Raw genomic sequence first — 12689 nt, 5'->3', positions numbered from 1 at the left:
CGTGGCTCACGGGCCCAGCCGCTCCGCGGCATGTAGGATCTTCCTGGACCGGGGCACGAACCCGTGTCCCCTTCATCGGCAGGCGGACTCTCAATCACTGCGCCGACAAGGAAGCCCAGAACGAACGTTTTTAATTAACCACTGGTTTCACTATCATCACTTTATTAAGATGTCTACTAAGGGATTTTCCTGGTGGCGCAGTAGTTAAGAATCCGCCGGCCAATGCACGGAACATGGGTTCGAGCCCTGGTCCAGTAAGATCCCACATGCCACAGAGCAACTAAGCCCGTGTGCTGCAACTACTGAGCCTGTGCTCTAGAGCCCACAAGCCAAAACTACTGAGCCAGTGTGCTACAACTACTGAAGCCCATGCACTTAGAGCATATGCTCCACAACAGGAGAAGCCACCGTAATGAGAAGTCCACACACCGCGGCAAAGAGTAGCCCTTGCTCGCCTCAGCTAGAGAAAGTCCATGCACAGCAACAAAGACCCAACGCAGCCAAAAACAAAAGATGTCTGCTGAGGAGAAGGTAAAAAGACTCTTTACTATTTTCATTAACTTTTGATCCTGTCAACATAACATTGTCAAAGGGCATAGATTCTCAATTACTAATGGTATGGGGAAAAAATCTACATTTACTTGTCATCAACTATCAGGGAACAGAGGAATGAATTTCTGCTAAAGACCAGATTATCAACAGAGATGAGTTTTTACTGCACCTCATATTCTTCTTAATATATCCCCTCATGGAATGATCTAGAGTTTAGATATATGTGTCTCTTGGCTTCAACAACACAATTACAAATATCCTCCTATAAATTTATCATGGTAACAAAACAGTGACACAACTAAAATTTACATTGACAAACTTGCACCAACTGTCATTTTGTCCATATTAAGTAAGACTATGGAACACCATTTTGTTCACTTCCTTAGAAACAAATATTAAAAATAATTCATTGTACAGGGTTACTTGGAAACTATATTTAAGCAAGGAAGATATATGGGAAGTTTGTTTGTTTTTTCCTTCTGAAGGAATTTAATTTTTTTTGTCCTGAGATAATGCCTAGTCATTCTCAGGTAAATTTCATATTAAGCCTCTTCAAAATTCATGTTGTTGTTTGTGGATAGAGGTGCTATAGACAGTGGTGGAGGAACTACAGGGAGTAGAAAGCCCAATAATATTTCATTTGGGAAAATTATGTAAAGAGTCATAAGGAGTAGATATCCTAGTTTTCTGACTCTGAGCAAAAAGTAAGATTAAGTTAATTTCTGTACTAATAATTATGTTAATGTAAAAATATCATGAAAATTGATTCCATTGTGATTTCTTCCAAAAAACAGAAAAGGAAGTCTCAAAAAATCCAGTAGAAATGAGAATTGTTTTTATATTACAGGTCTGTCTCCTAACTGTATTCTTGTCGTATAGTAATTATGAGAACTATACCATTTTTAATCATTAATTTTAAGATTTACAGTAATGGCAATTGACAGATATACTAAAGGATTGTAACTTAGCTGTAACCATTTTAAAAAATAGTTAAGAACTAGAAAACACTTTAAAAACTCAGTTCACCTCAGGAATCAAATACTATCTAAATTTTAGAAGTGAAATATTGAAGTCAGTATTTGTAATAAATAACTGTAAAAGACAAACTAATGCAGCACCATTAAAACTATATAGCCATGGGTATATAATAAGTATCAACAGAAAATTAACACATCGAAACTATTCACTAGGAATGTAAAAACGCTCAGATATTGAAAAGAAAGTGTGGTAAGGAGGCTTCTTAAATGTCCCCAGTGTTTCCCACTTCCTTGTGTAAATACAAGCGTATTTATTTATACCCTTGTATAATTCCCTCCTTCAATGTACAGATTGGTATACCATGAGTCATCTGCAGTTAAGACGACATTTTTCAGATTCTGCCAAAACAAGCCTTCCACCTAGGGCTTGTCAGGCCACTGGAGTATGGAGCTCTTGCAGATCCTCTGCCACAGCCTCAAATACAAGTGCTTCAACACTGGCTCCAGCAGAATAAAGACAATCACATCCATATTCTCATCTATTAGCCTCTGCAAGGCCAAGTAGAAAGCTGTTTTAAAGTTCCAGTTTTTGGCATACTTTTTGGTTAGAACAAATATTGTTTTCCTGCTTTGGTTGATGCTCTGCATGAGGTTGTCGATGATGGCGAGTCCCGGGTCCCAATCCCTTTCCTCTAAACAGAGGAGCACATTTTTGTCCTCAGTCTCTTCCAGGTGGAAGCGCAGCTCATTGATCACCCAGTCCGTGACAGAGGCATCTTTGGTGTCATAAGAAACGTAAGCATCGTAGAAAGTCTGGGATGTGGAAAGAGACCTGTAGCCTTTTACCTTAGCTAAGCACACATGATAGAGAAACCAAGCATCCCAGTAAAACCAATGATGAGCCAGGGCAGCCAGCATAACTGAGATGGTGACAAAAAATGTGAAGAAACAGAATATTGCCGCAATGGTATCTGAAACACAAGTTGTGAGCTCTAGACTCACAATACTCTTGCCTTGTTGATCCCCAGGACTGGCGCAAATGACATCTGTCAATCTGGGAATTGTGATGTTCAGATATCCATTCTCAAAAGTCTCCCATGCCACAGGTACAGTCAAAAGGGTTTCTACCTAGTTCTAAAATGGCTAACTTGGTGGTGGTCTTAGTTTCACACGTGGACTTGTTGATCATCTTGAGCTGGTTGGAACTTAAATTGATGTGTGTCAGACGCTGGACTCCTAAAGAAAGCTGAATGGCAGGTGGGAAATCCTGTTCTGACTCAGTAGCAGTGTCTCAAGAGAAGATGTGAATTTCGATAGGCTATTAGTTAAAAAGAACAAGCTGTTCTTCCATATAAGTGATAACATAGAGTATCTGTATTTCTCTGTCAGACTTATTTCACTAACACAGTATTCTCTATGTCCATCCACATTGTTGCAAATGGCATTATTTCATTCTCTTTTTATGGCTGAGTAATATTCCATTATATATATGTACCACATCTTCTTTATCCATTAAGTTGTTTTTTGTTGTTGTTGTTCAGGATTTTTTTGTTTCACATCTTTATTGGAGTATAAATGCTTTACAATGTTGTGTTAGTTTCTACCGTACAACAAAGTGAATCAGCTATATGTATACATATATCCCTATATCCCCTCCTCATGAACCTTCTTCCCACCCTCCCTATCCCATCCGTCTAGGTAGTCACAAAGCACCGAGCTGATCCCCCTGTGCTATGCAGCAACTTCCCACTAGCCATCCATTTTACATTTGGCAGTATATATATGTCAATGCTACCCTCTCACTTCATCCCAGCTTCCCTTTCCCCCCCATACCCTCAAGTCCATTCTCTATGTCTGCGTCTTTATTCTTGCCCTAACACTAGGTTCGTCAGTACTGTTTTTTTAAATTCCACGTATATTCGTTAGCATACAGTAATTGTTTTTCTCTTTCTGACTCACTTCATTCTGTATGACAGACTCTAGGTCCATCTACCTCACTACAAATAACTCAATTTCATTCCTTTTTATGGCTGAGTAATATTCCATTGTATATATGTGCCACATCTTCTTTGTCCATTCATCTGTTGACAGACATTTAGGTTGCTTCCATGTCCTGGCTGTTATAAATAGTGCTGCAATGAACATTGTGGTACATGACTCTTTTTGAATCATGGTTTTCTCAGGGATAGTGGGATTGCTGGGTCATGTGGCTGTTCTATTCTTAGTTTTTTAAGGAATCTCCATACTTTTCTCCATAGTGGCTATATCAATTTACATTCCCACCAACAGTGCAGGAGGGTTCCCTTTTCTCCACACCCTCTCCAGCATTTATTGTTTGTAGATTTTTTGATGATGGTCATTCTGACCAGTGTGAGGTGATACCTCACCATAATTTTGATTTGCATTTCTTTAATGATAGTGATGTTGAGCATATTTTCATGTACTTGTTGGCCATCTGTATGTCTTCCTTGGAGAAATGTCTCTTTAGGTCTTCCACCCCTTTTTTGGATTGGGTTGTCTGTTTTTGTGATATTGAGCTGCATGAGCTGCTTATATATTTTGGAGATGAATCCTTTGTCAGTTGCTTCGTTTGCAAATATTTTCTCCCATTCTGAGGGTTGTCTTTTCTCTTGTTTATGGTTTCCTTTGCTGTGAGAAAGATTTTGTTTCATTAGGTCCCATTTGTTTATTTTTGTTTTTATTTCCATTTCTCTAGGAGGAGGGTCAAAAAGATCTTGCTGTGATTTATGTCAGAGTGTTCTGCCTATGTTTTCCTCTAAGAGTTTTATAGTGTCTTGCCTTACATTTAGGTCTTTAATCCATTTTGAGTTTATTTTTTTTGTATGGTGTTAGAAAGTGTTCTAATTTCATTCTTTTACATGCAGCTGTCCATTTTTCCCAGCACCACTTATTGAAGAGTCTGTCTTTTCTCCATTGTATATACTTGCCTCCTACGTCAAAGATAAGTTGACCATAAGTGTGTCAGTTTATCTCTGGGCTTTCTGTCCTGTTCCATTGATCTATAGTTCTGTTTTTATGTCAGTACCATATTGTCTTGATTACTGTAGCTTTTAGTATAGTCTGAAGTCAGGGACCTGATTCCTCCAGCTCCATTTTTCTTTCTTAAAATTGCTTTGGTTATTCAGGGTCTTTTGTGTTTCGATACAAATTGTAAAATTTCTTGTTCAAGTTCTGAGAAAAGTGCCATTGGTAATTTGATAGGGATTACATTGAACCTGTAGATTCCTTTGGATTGTATAGTCATTTTCACAATATTGATTCTTCCAGTCCAGGAGCATGGTATATCTCTCATGTGTTTATGTTATCTTTGATTTTTTGTCAGTATTTCATAGTTTTCTGAGTACAGGTATTTGGTCTCCTTAGGTAGGTTTATTCCTAGGTATTTTGTTCTTTTTATTGCAGTGGTATATGGGATTGTTTCCTTAATTTCTCTTTCTGATCTTTCATTGTTAGTGTATATGAATACCAGAGATTTCTGTGCATTAATTTTGTATACTGCAACCTTACCAAATTCACTGATTAGTTCTAGTAGTTTTCTGGTTACTTCTCTAAGATATTCTATGTATAGTATCATGTCATTTGCAAACAGTGACAGTTTTAGATTTCTTCTTTTCCAATTTGTATTTCTTATATTTCTTTTTCTTCTCTGATTGCTGTGGCTAGGACTTCCAATACTATGTTGAATAGTGGCAAGGAATGGACATCCTTGTCGTGTTCCTGATCTTAGAGGAAATGCTTTCAGTTTTCACTATTAGGAGTGATGTTTGCTGTGGGTTTGTCATATATGGCATTTATTATGTTGAGGTAGGTTCTCTCTATGCCCACTTTCTGGAGAGTTTTTATCATAAATGGGTGTTGAATTTTGTCAAAAACTTTTCAGCATCTATTGAGATTATCATATGGATTTTATTCTTCAGTTTGTTAATATAGTGTATCACATTGATTGATTTGCATATACTGAACAATCCTTGCATCCCTGGGGTAAATCCCACTTGATCATGGTGTATGATCCTTTTAATGTGTTGTTGGATTCTCTTTGCTATATTTTTTTGAGGATTTTTGCATCTATGTTCATCAGTAATATTAGTCTATAATTTTCTTTATTTTGTGATATCTTTGTCTCGTTTTGGTATCAGGGTGATGGCCTAGTAGAATGAGTTTGGGAGTGTTCCTCCCTCTGAAATTTTTTGGAAGAGTTTGGACTTTTGTTTGTTGGAAGATTTTTAATTAGTTTCAATTTTATTACCTGTGATTGGTCTGTTTATGTTTTCTAATTCTTCCTGGTTCAATCTTGGAAGGTTGTACTTTTCCAAGAATTTGTCCATTTCTTCCAGGTTGTCCATTTTATTGACACATAGTTGCTTGTAGTAATCTTTTATGATCTTTTGTATTTCTTCAGTGTCAGTTGTAATCTCTCCTTTGTCATTTCTGATTTTATTGATTTGAGTCCTCTCCCTTTTTTTCTTGATGTGTGCCTAAAGTTTTATCAATTTTATTTATCTTTTCAAAGAACCAGCTTTTAGTTTTATTGATCTTTGCTATTGTTTTCTTTGTTTCTATTTCATGTATTTCTGCTCTGATCTTTATGATTTCTTTCCTTCTACTAACTTTGGGTTTTGTTTGTTCTTCTTCCTCTAGTTCCTTTAGGTGCAAGTTTAGATTGTTTATTTGAAATTTTTCTTGTTTCTTGAGGTGAGCTTGAATTGCCAGGAACTTCCCTCTTAGTACTGCTTTTTCTGTGTCCCAGAAATTTTGGATCATTGTGTTTTCGTTGTCATTTGTTTCTAGGTATTTTTTAATTTCCCCTTCGATTTCTTCAGTGATCTCTTGATTATTTAGCAGTGCATTGTTCAGCTTCCATGTATTCGTGTTTTTTACTGTTTTTTTTTCTTTAATTGATTTCTAATCTCATAACGCTGTGGTCAGAAAAGATACTTGATACAATTTCAATTTTCTTAAATCTTCCAAGACTTGATTTGTGACCCAAGACATGATCTAGTCTGGAGAACATTCTATGTGCACTTGAGAAGAAAGTGTATCTTCCACTTTTGGGTGGAATATCCTAAAAATATCAATTAAGTCTATCTGGTCTATTGTGTCCTTTAAATCTTGTGTTTCCTTATTTATTTTCTGTCTGGATGATCTGTCTATTGGTGTAAGTGGAATCTTAAAGTCCCCACTATTATTGTGTTACTGTTGATTTCTCCTTTCATGGCAGTTAGCATTTGCCTTATGTATTGAGATGCTCCTATGTTGGGTGAATAAATATTTATAATTTTTATGTTTTCTTCTAGGATTGATCCCTTGGTCATTATGTAGTGTCCTTCCTTATCTCCTGTAACAGTCTTTATTTTAAAGTCCATTTTAACTGATATGAGTATTGCTACTCCAGCTTTCCTGTGATTTTCATTTGCGTGGAATATCTTTTTCCATCTCTTCACTTTCAGTCTGTATGTGTCCCTAAGTTTGAAGTGAGTCTCTTATAGACAGTATATATATGGGTCTTGTTTTTTATCCATTCAGCTTTCTGTGTATTTTGGTTGGAGCATTTAATCTATATACATTTAAGGTAATTATCGATATGTATGTTCCTATTACCATTTTCTTAATTGTTTTGGGTTTGTTATGGTAGGTCTTTTCCTTCTCTTGTGTTTCCTGCCTAGAAGCATTTTTTGTAAATCTGGTTTGGTGGTGCTGAATTCTCATTGCTTTTGCTTGTCTGTAAAACTTTTAATTTCTCCATCAAATCTGAATGAGATCCTTGATTGGTAGAGTAACCTTGGTTGTAGGTTTTTCCCTTTTATCACTTTAATTATGTCCTTACACACCCTGCTGGCTTGCAGAGTTTCTGCTGAAAGATCAGCTGTTAACCTTATGAGGATTCCCTTGTATGTTATTTGTTGCTTTTCCCTTGCTGCTTTTAATATTTTTTCTTTTTATTTAATTTTTGATAGTTTGATTAATATGTGCCTCAGCATGTTTCTTTTTGGGTTTATCCTGTATGGGACTCTCTGTGCTTCCTGGATTTGATTGGCTATTTCCTTTTCCATTTTAGGGAAGTTTTTCACTATAATCTCTTCAAATATTTTCTCAGACCCTTTCTTTTTCTCTTCTTCCTCTGGGACACCTATAATTTGAATGTTGGTGTGATTAATTTTGTCCCAGAGATCTCTGAGACTTTCCTCATTTCTTTCTTTCTTTATTCTTCTCTGCACTAGTTATTTCCACTATTTTATCTTCTAGGTCACTTATCTGTCTTCTGCCTCAGTTATTCTGATGTTGATTCCTTCTAAAGTATTTTTAATTTCAGTTATTGTGTTGTTCATTACTGTTTGTTTGCTCTTTAGTTCTTCTAAATCCTTGTTAAATGTTTCTTGTATTTTCTCCATTCTGTTTCTGAGATTTGGATCATCTTTACTATCATTACTCTGAATTCTTTTTCAGGTAGGTTGCTGATTTCATCTTCATTTATATTGTCCTGCAGTTTTTTACCTTGCTCCTTCATCTGTAATATACTTTTGTCATTTCATTTTTTCTTTTTATGGGTGGGGCTGTATTCCTGTCTTACTGGCTGTTTGGCCTGAGGGGTCCAGCACTGGAGTTTGCAGGCATTTGGACACAGCCGGGTCTTTGTGCCAAGATGAAGACCTCTGGGAGGCCTCACTCTGATTTATATTCCCTGGGGTCTGAGGTTCTCTGTTAGTCCAGTGGTTTGGATTTGGAGCTCCCACCACAGGAGCTCAGGCCTGACCTCTAGCCTGGGAACTAAGATCCCACAAACTAAGTGATGTGGCAAAAAAAAAAAAGAAAAGAAGGAGCAGTATGATAACAAAGAATAAAACACAAAATAAAATTATAAAGATAAAAAATATATTAGGAAAAATAAAAATATAATTGAAACAACTGCAATAAGGTAAAACAAAACCAGAACCAAAATAAGAAAAAAAAAAAAAAAGGGTGGGGGGGTGCGGTGGGGAACAAGCCAAAAGGCACAGAACAATAAAAGTATAAAGAATAAAGTAAACTTAGAAAAATAAGATTTATTAGAAAAACTAAAAATATAAATGAATCAACAACAAGGTAAAAGAGAACCCCAATCTAAAAGAGGAGAAAAGAAAAAGAAAAAGCCTTGACTATGAGGGGCTGAGTTTAGGCAGTGGTGGAACTTAGGTGGGGTGGGGTTTAGGGTGGGGTGAGATCTAGGTAGGTGAGGGTGACATTTTAGCATGAGGCTGGGCTTAGGACCCAGGCAGCTGGAAAAGGCCCTGGGAGTGGGGCCTGGGTGGGACGGCATTCAAGCATGGGGCAGGGCCTCTGCTTAGGACCTGCACAGAAAGGGAGAGGACAGCACGTGGAAAGGAGGGCTTCTAGAGTGGGGTTCCAGAGTTCGGAGGTAGGGCTCTGGGTGGGGTGTGTGGGTGAGGTTTAGGCCCAGAAAGTTGTAGGGGGTCTCAGAGGAGGTCTCTGAGTGTAGAGGTAGTGACCTGGGTGGGGTTTAGGCCCATAGGCCCAGTGTGTTGGAGGGGGTCTCATAGGGTGTCTCTGGGTGTAGAGGTAGGGTCCTAGGTGGGGGTCTAGGGGTGGGGCTTGGGTTCTGAGTGGCAGGAGTGAGGCTCTGAGTGTAGAGGATTAGGCCCAGGAGCCCAACAGGCTTCCTGGTGCCTAGGTGGACAGGGAAAGCACTTCCATTCCTTTGTGCCCCCTCCACCCCATCTTCCCCAGGGTCTCCCCCATCCCCACTGGACCCCTAACTGTGAGTGGGTCCCACTGGGTGTAAGAACTCCTCCCCTCCCCCAGCCGCCCTTCAGCGGTGTTGGTCCTGGAAGTACAGCCTTTACTTTTGCTCCCCCTTCCCTCCCTTCCACTCCATCAGGACCCATGTGGCTGGAGGGGGCCTTGGTGGGCAGAGGATCAGGCCCGGGATCTCCATAGGCTCCCAGGCAGGGGAAAACTGGCCATGTTCCCTTCTGATCCTCTGCCCTCCCAATGGTCCCTCAATTTACCCCTTTGGGCATGGGATCCCTACCCCTTCCCCAGCCACGCTTCAGGGTCACTAGTCCCATCCCACCTTCACTTTGTCTTTCCCCTCACTCCCTCCCCATGCCCTACCCAGTAGCTGGGGTTTCCTCCCATCCCCTTAGGTGTCTGTGGTCCCCTACCGGTGCCTGGTAGGTGCCCTAGTTGTGCAGAGATGTGAATTCCGCATTCTCCTAGCCTGCCATCTTGACTCCTCCTCCTCCATTCATCTGTTGATAGACAGTTAGGTTGCTTCCATGTCTTGGCTATTGTAAACAATGCTACTGTGAATACTGGGGTGCAAATATCTTTCCAAATCAGTGGGTTTTTTCCTTTGGAAAAATATCCAGCAGTGGGATTGCTGGATCATATGGTAGCTATATTTTTATATATAGCTGTATAATGGCTGTACCAATTTATATTTGAACTGACAGTGTAGGAGGGTTCCCTTTCTCCATATCCTTGCCAACACTTGTTGTTTGCTGTCTTTTTGATGATAGCCATCTGACAGGTGTAAATATTTTCTCCCATTTAGCAGGGTTTTTTTTTATGCATGCTTCCTTTGCTGTGCAAAAGCTTTTATGTTTAATTAGATCCCATTTTTTATTTTTGCTTTTGTTTCTTTTGCCTTAGCAAACAGATTTTAAAAATAGTGTTATAATTTATGTCAAAGAGTGTTCTGCCTATGTTCTCTTCTAGAATTTTTATGGTTTCAGGTCTTATATTTAGGTCTTTAATCCATTTTGACTTTATTTTTGTATATGGTGTGAGGGAATGTTCTAATTTCATTGATTTACATAGAGCTGTCCAGTTTTCCCAGCACATCTTGTTGAAGAGACTTTCTTTTCTCCATTGTATATTCTTGCCTCCTTTGTTGAAGACTAATTGACCATAAGTACATGGTATATTTCTGGGCTTTCTAGCCTGTTCTATTGATCTATGTGCCTTTTTATGTGCCAGTACCATACTGTTTTGATGACTGTGACTCTGTAGTATAGTCTGAAGTCAGGGAGTGTGATACCTCCAGGTTTGTTCCTTTTTCTTAAAATTGCTTTGGCAATTTGGGTATTTTTGTAGTTCCTTTTAAATTTTAGAATTATTTGTTGGATATACTGAAGGTTGTTAAAGGTGATCCTGAGACATTTTAAAATGTGCCCATACCTTTTTTCTTTAGGACTCCATAAAATTTCAGCATGGTTTCCTTGAAGAAATTCTTAATGTCTTTCTGTAAGAAATCAATTATCCTGGAGACAATTAATTCTCTGATAAAGTATAAATGCTGTTGTGGCTTGAATTTAAATGTTTCAGCTGAGTTAAACTTTAAATAAGCCCTACACAATGTGTTACCACTGCTATTATGAAATAGTGTGCATTATAACTGAGAGCTAGAACTCCTAAGTCAGGTAATTCATTAAAAACATTATTGGCACCAAAGTCTAATTCAAATATTTTTATGAGACAGCTGAAATTTCAGTTCCATATTACACTTGATAATTGCCATATAAAGACAGATTTAAGCAGGCAATATAAGGAAAACTTTCAAACTACTTTTGCCCAATAAAGAAAATAATGTTTAACGTTAATTCTAAGGCTTTCCCATAAGATATACATTGTGGTTTATGGGGAAGTAGTCTTATTGTGGTTTGTGGGGAAATAGTCCCTTATAGGGACTTCCCTGCATGGCACGTGGTTAAGAATCTGCCTGCCAATGCAGGGGACACAGGTTCAAGCCTTGGTCTGGGAAGATCCCACATACCGCCGAGCAACTGAACCTGTGTGCCACAACAACTAAGCCTGCTCTCTATAGCCCATGAGCCACAACTACCGAACCCATGTGCCACAGCTACTGAAGCCCACATGCCTAAAGCCCATGCTCCTCAACAAGAGAAGCCACCACAATAAGAAACCCATGCACCACAATGAAGAGTTGCCCCTGCTGGTCACAACTAGAGAAAGCCCATGTGCAGCAACAAAGACCCAATGCAACCAAAAGTAAGTAAGTAAGTAAGTAAGTAAATAAATGAGAGTTTTATAATAAAAATTTAAATGTGGGTCAAACTCAGCATGCTAAAGATAAGGGTAGTTTAAGGATATGACTTGGGAAAAAAGAGACATTTGTATAGTTTTGCCTGATATAATTTACCGAGGGTAGTATTTTGTTTTCTTGCAAGTAAATAATTTTCAGGTTAAGAAAATGTTGGGAAAAGATCAAATCGATTTGCTTAATAAAATTAAGGCTCAAACTGATCATCCTTAATTTGCAGAACTCCTTTTGGGGCTGGAAATCCTCTTTTTTAAGTTTCTGGAACACATAATCTCTTAGGTGCAAAGTCTGGAGAGACAAAAGCTAAGAGAAGTTTTTGGAAATATTCATATATTTCCATCCTTATATAGTTCAAAGATAACTCAAGTGTTTCTAAGGCAGGTAGTCTCGTTAAAAACGGCCCAGAGCTATTTCTTGCCACAAAAAAAAAAAAAAAAGAAAGATTCAACACTTTCAGAAGAGACTTATTGTCAAACTAGGTTGTAGGAATTTCCAAAGCAACGTGTTAAGTAGTGAAGTTGGGTCAGGGTTTAAACATAAAAGGATGGACCAGGGTTTGAAAGCCACAAGGATGTATATGAATTGAAGAGGCTCCTTCAGAAGGAACATGGAAATGGTACATTGAAACACCTGAACAGTTCCCACTTAAATCTAGTACTCTTCAATTTCTCAATCCCTTGAAGTCTTCTTGACTGATGTTTTAGATCTTTTTTTGGTAAGACAAAATTCACTTAAGGAGTTTGGCAGGTTTGATTACATGTATAAAGTGTATTGAAAGAGATTAATAGCGCCATCAAATTTGTAAGCTTTTCAAATGTTTCACCTTCCACTTTACACACATTGCCAAAATAGCAGTTCCACCCCAAACAGAAATTTCCAAGTTCATAAATCCCAAAGCATTGTTTTTAGTTACACAGATTATATCATTTTGAATTAGACTAAGTTCTCTCTAAGACCCTGGCAAACCAGTGCAGTTTTTTGTATTACTGGTTAGGTTGAGGAATGCTCCATCTGTAATACCACGCTGTTTTTATTTGTATCATGTATAATTATTTTCATTCCGGTATTATAGATTGACA

At 38.2% G+C, this 12689-nt stretch overlaps 2 pseudogenes across 2 annotated transcripts; both read right to left on the bottom strand.

Moving 5' to 3' along the window:
- Positions 1 to 1844: 1844 nt before the first annotated feature.
- On the bottom strand, positions 1845 to 2894 carry LOC309817709 (toll-like receptor 8; annotated as a pseudogene). Its single transcript has one exon. The product of its transcript is annotated as a toll-like receptor 8 (transcript).
- A 5725-nt stretch (positions 2895 to 8619) lies between these two features.
- LOC309817708 (toll-like receptor 8) lies at positions 8620 to 12310 on the bottom strand (annotated as a pseudogene). The gene is made up of 2 exons: positions 11811 to 12310; positions 8620 to 8648 (listed from the first exon to the last, which is right to left on the bottom strand). The product of its transcript is annotated as a toll-like receptor 8 (transcript).
- Positions 12311 to 12689: the final 379 nt, after the last annotated feature.

The sequence above is a fragment of the Grampus griseus genome (assembly GCF_964374135.1).
Source record: "Grampus griseus genome assembly, chromosome: Y".
In the NCBI taxonomy this organism is placed as follows: domain Eukaryota; kingdom Metazoa; phylum Chordata; class Mammalia; order Artiodactyla; family Delphinidae; genus Grampus; species Grampus griseus.
Note: the sequence above shows the minus strand (reverse complement) of the source record. Positions and strands in the feature narration are given on the sequence as shown.